This window comes from Condylura cristata, unplaced genomic scaffold (assembly GCF_000260355.1).
Source record: "Condylura cristata isolate star-nosed mole 26May11 unplaced genomic scaffold, ConCri1.0 scaffold00017, whole genome shotgun sequence".
Taxonomy (NCBI): Eukaryota; Metazoa; Chordata; class Mammalia; order Eulipotyphla; family Talpidae; genus Condylura; species Condylura cristata.
In genome coordinates this window covers 2,166,987-2,173,725 of record NW_004567118.1, presented here as the reverse complement: position 1 = coordinate 2,173,725, position 6,739 = coordinate 2,166,987, and positions in this window count along the sequence as shown.

The following is a 6,739-nucleotide window of genomic DNA, read 5'->3' as shown; positions in this document are numbered from 1 at the left end:
GGGCGGAGGGGGTCCTCGCGTCTGGCACCGCCAGCCCTGGGCTGGCTCAGCCTCCGCTCTCCCGCCTCGCACCCCTCCTCGCTCGCTCGTCCGTCCCTGGAGCCCCCAGCCCGCGTCCCCTCGCCCTGGCACACAGCAGCCTCCGCCTCGGTCCCCACCGCCCCCACACACCCCAAGCCCGGTGTGTGAGGGGTGGTCGCTGGCTCAACAGAATTCGATTTTGCAAGCATTTATCGAGCGCCCTCCAAGTGCCAGGCACGGTGCAGGAGTCGGGGCGGGGTGGGGGGGCGCTTCAAAAGCAAGCAAGGCTGAGGACCTCGATTTGAGATACCCCCAGGTTGCAGCCGGAGACCAGTGAGACGCGAAAATAACTCGCTGTAACAATGCAACGTGCAAGGAAAGATTTATCGGCTCACACTGCCCGGGGCGCGGGAAGGGAGGGAGAAATCGGCTGCAACGCCAGGCTCCTTTCTGCCCGGGTGTGGGGGTGGGGCGGCGGAGGAAAGGCGGGGTGTGCGGGGCTTCTCCTGGGGCCGGGCTCTGAAAGGGCCTGGCCATCGCCGACTTTCATTGTGCTGTCTCGGTGGCCTAGGTCCTCCGACCACTTCGCATCCCATCAGCCCCTGAAACAGACCCCATTATTACCTCAGCTCTGTCTCTGAGGAGACCCGAGGCTCAGGGGTGGAAGGGTGTGTGAAGGAGTGGGCTGGAGGGGCTGGGCGAGTAAGCAGCTGATTGTGGGTACTAGAGGATGAGGAGCGGGAGATCAGGCGCCCCCACCCCCGTGACCAGGAATGTCCAGTGCTTAGCTCGAGGTCCACCTTAAGTCAAGGAGAGAAAATGGGTCCTGCTCCTGCGTCCCCACGTCCCCCCACCTCCAGCCTGCGGCGCCTGGGGAGGCAGTCAGTGGCAGAATATGTCGTGATGACATTCCCCTCCTTATTCCAAAAATTATCTGCACCAGTGCTGTGACTCACCTGGGAGCTGTGAGGCTGCAGTGCAGCCGGGTCCTGCGTTTCTCTTCAACAAGCCGACAAGCCAGGAGGTGCTGTTGGTCTCTGGACCTCTGTGGGTAGTGAGGCAGCAGGAGACACATCTTAACCTGGGGTACTTAGTATTAGGGGTGGGGGAACTGGCTGAGATGGAGTCAAGTGATTTTGACAAGGCACCAATAAGTGGTTCTGAAACAACTAGATATTCCTGAATATTAAAGGGTGCAACTATAACAGGTGGTCCCCAGGAAAACAGGAGGTTCCAGGTCCCCTGCCCCACCCAAAAGGAGGGTGGAGCTGAGGAGAGAAGAGAGGAATCTGGAGAGGAGGCTAAGGAGAAGGAAGCAGGATGGAGGCCAGAAGGTGACCTGAGGGAGGCACGTGGAGCAGAGGCGTGGAGAAACGGTGTTTGCTTCTTGGTCCTGGACTGGTTGAAACAGATGTGGGTGAGAGACCTGTGGGGAGGCTGACCATAGGAGCATTTATCTTAATTTTGATTTTGCTCTTTTCCTCCCAGACTTGCCTGGCCATTTCTGACCCTTTTCTATGGGTCCCAGCCAGGAGATGCTGTAGACCTGTGGTGGCCTTTCAGACCTTGCTTTGGGCCAATCCCTTTCGGGTGGACTTTTGCCCACGAGGGGATGGGTAACTTCGGGTATTTGATTTAGAAACTATATTCTTTGTCTTTTCTGTATTGCACACTCATTGTATTATAAAGTTCCTTTCCATTAAAGGAATTTGTCTTGATGCGGTGGGTGGCAGAACCTATTTAGAGCAGGCAGGTTTGGGGGTTCAGTGGTGCCCCTCTTACAGCCACTTTGGAAAACTGTGTGGCAGCTTCTTGAAAAAGTTAAACCCACATCTGTCCCAGTGATTCAGCCATTGCACTTTCAGGTAAACACCAAAAAATAAATAAATAAAAGCATCTAGTTACAATACAAGTACAAGAATATTCAAGGAACCTTATTCATAATAAGATGAACCAGGAAACAATCCAGAAGTCCTTCAACAGGTGAATGGATAAATAATAAATCTGGCACATCTGTGCAGTGGTATAATTACTCATTAGTAAAAAGATAAAGGGACGATTCAAAAATTGTCCCCATTGTGCAACATGGGTGTTGGCAAAACCTCCTGAGAGAAAGAAGTGGACAATACAGTGTGTATGGGTCCTGCGATGTTAAGGATTTTGCTGCTGTTACTCCACACAGGAACCTTGGTGCCACAGCTTATTATTATGATACAAATTGCTAAAATAACCCCAGAAGAGAAAGAAAATATTAACAGACGCATACCAAGAGTAGTTGTCAAAGAGCAGCCTCCTCAAGAAGTCCCAGATCTGCAGAAGAATTCTATACAACACTGAAGGGACAACTATCTTTAATTCTTCTAAAATGTATAAATAAAAGAACTTCAAAATTCTTTTTATGAAGTGAACATAGTATATTAAAACCTGACAAAGCAAAAAGCCAACCAGAAATCCAAAGCTAGAAACAGTCTCACTTTAAAAAAATCCTAAAGACTAACAAATTTGACCAGAATATCAAGGAAATAATACATCTGGTAAAAAGTGTATTCTAAAAGTGGTTTAATGAATGGGAATCTATTACTATAACTCCATGTAATAATCTAGAATAGGATTAAAAGCTAAATTTCATAAGCCAGAAAGAAAAGGAAAAATACCGGATGGTTTCACTCATAGCAGGAGTATAACAGCCCAGGCGAGAAAATAATAATAATAATGAACAGCCATATACCAGAGACATTTTGTGGGGGTGGAGTGGGGAATGGGATCAAAAACAGTGGGGGGAGGGAAATGCACCGGACTATGGTGATGGCACATGGGTGATGTGGTGATGGGAAGCCCATGGGGATTACAACTGAGATGGAAAAAGGCATAAAATGATGTAAAAATAAACTATTTTTTAAAAAGCTAAAATTCATATTATCTCCATAAATGCTGAAAATGCATACACATTTTTAAAATATCCTTCCGAAGTGGGGCCTCCCTGGTGGTCCAACAGGCTAAAAGCACAGCATTACAAAGCTGTTGCAGCCACGGCAGCACAAATTCAATCCCCAACCAGGGAGCTGACCCACATGGCGCAGCAGATCTTTCCTGTCTCACCTGCTGCTCCCCTCAGCAGTGCATTTCAGTAGATCCACCTGTTCTGCGCCCCACTCTGTCTCTGGTGAATCCTCTTGGCCCCCACACCTCTGGCCTGTACCCCACCCAAGAAGCCCAGTTCTTGTATGCATAAATAAATAAATCTTTTTTAAAAATAAAAACAAGACTTAACTATGTGCTCGCTAGAAACTCACATATACAAATGACATAAAGAAAATGAATGTAAAAGATTCACCAGGGAAATACTAATTAAGAAAGTGAAAGTGATTCCATTAACATCAGGGAAAGTAGACTTCAAAACAAGGAATATTACCTGAAACAAAGGGGAATCCTCATAATGACAAGAGATCCATTGAGCAAGAAGACATCAACTTTAAGTTCAAACTTGCAGGATGAGATGGCCAAGAGGAGTAGATGAGAAAAAGAAATAATGAGCAAGGACAGAGGAAGGGAGCATAAGCACAGACGATCATGGCGTAACTAGAAAGCCAAGGAAACTGACTATAAATAGAGACGGGGTGATGAGAAAATTAAATAAGGTGGCAGAGTAGATAATGACATTAAAAATTCAATGACTTTCCTATAAATATTAATAATTATAAAGCAAAATGAAGGAAACACTTCAAGCTGAAATAGCAACTATAAGATTAATACCAAATTATAAACTGAATAGGAACAAACCTATTGATATGGAAGGAAAGACTTTAAAATATCACTAAGGGTGAGATAAGCCAGAAAGAGAAAGAAAAATACCGGATGGCTTCACTCATAGCAGGAGTATAATGGACCAGGAGAGAAAATAACAAAAATAATGAACAACCATATACCAGAGACATTTTGCGGGGGTGGAGTGGGGAATGGGATCAAAAAGTACACGGGATCATGGTGATGGCACACAGGTGACTTGGTGATGGGAAACCCGCGGGGATTACAATTGAGATGGAAAAAAAAATGTACAAAATGATGTAAAAATAAACTTTTGTAAAATAAATAAATAAAATATCACTAAGGGATATTTACAGTAAACTGTAACTCATTGGAAAAGACAGTTTAAGACTATAGATCTGTCCATGCTCTCTAAAATAATCTCCAAATCCAATGCAATACTAATTAAAACATAGAAAGTATGTACAGGGAGATTATTAATGCTACTAAAATTAGTCAGGAAAAATAAGCACGGGCAAACAGCAGGACACTTCTTTATTTTTGTTGTAATATAATAGTTTATTTTTACATCATTTTGTGCATTTTTCCATCTCAGTTGTAATCCCCGTGGGCTTCCCATCACCGAATCACCCGTGTGCCATCACCATAGTCCAGTGCACTTCCCTCCCCCCACTGTTTTTGATCCCATTCCCCACTCCAGCCCCGTAAACTGTCTCTGGTATATAGCTGTTCATTATTATTATTATTTTCTCCCCTGGTCCGTTATACTCCTGCTATGAGTGAAGCCATCCGGTATTTTTCCTTTTCTTTCTGGCTTATCTCACCAAGCACGATCCCTTCCAGCTCCATCCATGTTGCTGCGAAAGGCATGGCAGGACACTTCTTTTTAAAGATTTTTTTTATTTATTTATGCATCCAAGAACTGGGGTGTAGACCATAGGTGCTGTGGTGGGGGGTGATGAGAGAGCTCACCAGAGACAGAGAAGGGAGCAGAATAGGCAAATCTACTAAAATACACTGCTGAGGGGAGCATTGCTGCACTGAGGAGAGGTCTGCTGCACCAGCCGTCAGGTCCCTTGCCAGGCTCTCACCAGGCTCTCGCGCATGCAGGAGTGCTAGGGGCAACCTGGTAGTGCTGAGACTTTAACCTCTGCGCCACCGGGGAGGCCCAGCAGGAAACTTCTGGGAGAAAAAAGTTATGTAATCTGGGGACTGGGGAGAGGGAATTATGAGGGACCCTGGCACTATAAGATATGAAAGATTTTTGCATGAAAACAATGTTTTACAATTTAGTGCTGAAGAAAACATCACCTGCTGGACAAATAGAATAGAAAGCACAGAAGTAGTTCTCATGTATGCGATAAGCTAGCTTTTTAGGAAAATGACTTTATAAGCAAGGGGGGAAAGAAGTTGCTAAACAAAACCAAAAACATAGTGTGGAGACAACTAGCTGCTCTTTACACCAAAAGAAAAAAGGAAAGCGGCATCCCTACCTCACTCCACTCCACTTTCCTGGTGGATTTATTTTTATAATCTTGGCATGAGGGAAAGCCTTCCTGGGCAAAATTCAAACCTAAATCCATCCAAAATTCAAACCTCAAGGGTAGACATGTTTACTAAGTAAAATGTAAGTGCATGATCTGATATCGCAGACAATATGGTAAACAATTAAACACTCACTGCACACAAATCAATGGAAAAATAGATGGTGAAAGAGAATCACCAAGTTGCAACAAAATGCATCTAACCAACAGATGTACAAAAAGGTGCAAGACCTTCCTCATAATCAAAGAATTCTAAACCAATATAAAAGCAATGTCACTTTTCACCTATCAAGACTAAATGTGACTTTGTTCACCTCCAGTGTTGTCAGGGTACAAGGATACAAACACATTGGCACAGCTAGAGGGGGTAGCAGTTGGTGGGAGCTTTCTGGAAGACCATTTAGCAATAACTCCTAAGCATTTTATATGCACATGTCCTTTATGGCAGTAGTTATTTGGACTGGCCAGGGTGAAGGAAAAGTAAGCAGCGAGAGAATGATGTTGGGGTGAATGAGTGTGGGGAGAAGGCTGTGGAGAAGGCTGCACCCCAGGACAGAGGCTGGCACAGAGTTGGCTTAGATACCTGGAACCCAGGGGAGGGCCCTTCATGCAGCCCATGCTCTGCAGACACTCGGTCAGGGGTGCAGATGGGAGGAGGAGATGAGCCCCACCTTCCCAGGGAGAGAAGAGTTTGAGGAAGCTCACTCTGGAAAACCTGGACAGTCAAGGATGAAAGGTGACAGCGAGAACCCGCTTCAGGCTACAGTTGTCACCATCTGGTCTGGCCTTCAGCCCAGTCACGCAGGAAACAGGGAATAATTCCAAGGGGAGCAGCAGTCTCCTCCCAAACAATACCCAGAGCCCCAGGGGCTGAAGGAAGGCAGCTCAGCTCATTTACATCCCAGTGAGGCCTGGGAAAGCAGGTGACTCCTTTTTCTGGCTTCTGGTAACTTTGCCTAGTGGTTTTTGTTACCCACTCCCAAGGATAAAATGTTCCAATGTGTGAACTTGAGCACGCACTCAGGGAAGCCCATAAAAAAGGACTGAAGATGGAAAGTGATGTCTGGGCACCCCCACCCCATGAGGAAATAAACCCTGCTAGCTCCAGACCCGAAGATCTCAAAGCTCCTCACAAAGATAACCACTTCCCCATTTCTCCAGCAATCACTCCTGCTTCCTGACTCTTCCAGCTGGGTTCCTCTATCACGGCACAGACTGCATGGTTCAGTCTGTTTTTAAACTTCAAATATAAAGACCCATCCGTTGTTGGTACGCCCAGCTGCTTTCCCTCAGCAACATCTTTCACAATGCATCCTCTATGCCCACGGCACGTGTTGCTGATGATTCTTGCACTGTATGTGTCTTTCCATGCTTTGAGGTGTCTTTAGATGAAAAATGTTTAATTTTGA